A 2,159-nucleotide genomic window follows, 5' to 3' on the forward strand; every position below is an offset into this window, starting at 1 on the left:
TACAACACGTCTCTTCTCTGGCCGTCTCTGGAGAAAGGAAAACGATCCTTTCCTGATTATCTTATCCCACACTAACAGTACCTCTATCTGTTGGCGGCCAGTCCTACCACATTAACTAACATCTTACACCATCACTACCTGTTCTACCAGCACGTTTAAGCTGTTTTTTTGGAGGACGCTGTGTAGGACGCGCCAGACGCTGCCAATCTTGTAGTGACATTCTGTGACCCGGATCTGATGCGAGTTTCTGTATACAGTGGTATGCAAGCTTATCTATGATAGAAACAGGGCGAGTTGTGTTGCATATAGGGAGCTACACAACAAACACTGCTCTTAAAACTGATGGAATGTTCTGATAAAATTAAAGAGGCAAGGGTTTTGAGTTCCATATTCAAAACAGTTCCTATTGTTAGCTTAGAGGTGGGATTATCTGGCATGGACACCAATGGCAAAGGAAAGTGTGAGCCAATGTTTAAACGAACACAGTTGAATTTAACAACTTTGTACCAACGGTCAAGGGGGATACCCTTGATTTGAGATCAGGGGGGGGCGGATGCCATCGGGCTAGTGAGTACCCATCTAGATAGACCAGTCCCCTTGTGGACTAGTGGGCGTCCCCGACCCCCCTATCAGTTCCAGCCCTGTTCTGTGTTTTATGGAGCAGGGGTGGTAGTTTTTATACGGGTTTTTTTTTACTTTAAAGTTTCCCAGGAACTTGCTAATGCCCCATTTTTCTGTGATTCCCCTAACCCTTTCCTGATTTCCGATCAGTGATTTTGAGATCCTTTTGCCCCCTCGACCCCCCCAGGTCAGGTATTTCGACTTGTTGAAGGAGTAAAAATGGTACGAGTTCTAAATCCTGCCCGCAGTGTTAGGGAATAAACAGTAGTGTTCTGCAATATTTAGGTCCCAAGCCGAAACTTCGCATAAAGGATTTTCAGCACTTTGATGTGGGGATGGCCTGTAAATCATTGCTGTCTTCGAGAAGAGCTTAATTAAAAAGATTCGTCCCCAAAGTTTTTGTTCTAAGGGGGGGCAGTAGCGAAAAAGATTTTAAGTGAGTAGGCTTTTCGTGGTTATTTATTTTATTTTTTGGGATTTTGGGTTTAGAAAAATTTTACGAAACCAAAAATGATTGTTTTTCTTAAAAAAATGTCCCAATATTTAGGAAATAAAATTTAAAGGCTTTTACTAGAGGAAAATAAAAACAATTGGTTTTGAGGGGACATCAGTTATACAAACTAAAAAATGTAATTATCAATTAAATAGTACTGATGATATGTCATTACGTAAGTCTTTTGAAGAAGTTCAATCCACTCATAAAAAAGGTAGCGTTCGTTGAAGATGAAAAAATTTTGAGATAGCTTAATTCCCCTTTTTATAAATTGCTTTACCCAGTCAAGTCATCAATCCCGGGGGGAGGAGGGATTGCCCCATTACCCCTAGTAACCTGGTTTGGTTATAGTTTCCTTGGTTACTTGGAACGGAATGGGTTTTGGTAACCTGGTAATGGTAAACCCGGTTTTGGTTCCTAGACAAAAGTCATAATCCCGAGGGATGGGTTTTGTCCCCATATTGTTCAATGTTCAGTGGTTACAAAATTTTTCCCTGGTTTCAAACGTAGAGTTGAGCAACTTGTATTTTTCGATTGAAAAATTCTGTTAATCTCCAAAAAGCTATCCTGAGTGGTGTGATGTCTAACCCAAAATGGGACGAAATATTTCTTTGCCCCCCTTAAGGGAGAAATCTTTGTGTCAATATTTTAAATTTTTGAAAACCCCCCCCGTTTAAAATTTGTGTTTTGACGAATTTGGCGGTAATTTCCAATTTTAAAAATAGGAAACCCCGTTAAGGTTGGGGCAGTAATGTGTTTAAAGTGAAAAAAAGTTTTTTTCCCCTAACGTCCGCCAACTTAAGGAAATGGAAAAATAAAACCCCCCCCCCTAGAGGTGGGGGGGTGGGTTCAAAACTCCCCAAATTTTTAATTTGTTCTCTTTGTGGGCCATTCATCATCTAAAGGAAAAAAATTTTTAGTTCACCATTCGTAGCCCCATATTCCCCCCCTCGGTATTAGATTTGGGGGGGTTGGATGTATTAGGGATTTTGGGGATTATCCTTATCCGAGTTAACCCGGACCCCGGGCAAAACTAATAAAAAGG

This window comes from Bolinopsis microptera, chromosome 7, assembly GCF_026151205.1.
Source record: "Bolinopsis microptera isolate Bmic1 chromosome 7, MBARI_Bmic_1.0, whole genome shotgun sequence".
Taxonomy (NCBI): domain Eukaryota; kingdom Metazoa; phylum Ctenophora; class Tentaculata; order Lobata; family Bolinopsidae; genus Bolinopsis; species Bolinopsis microptera.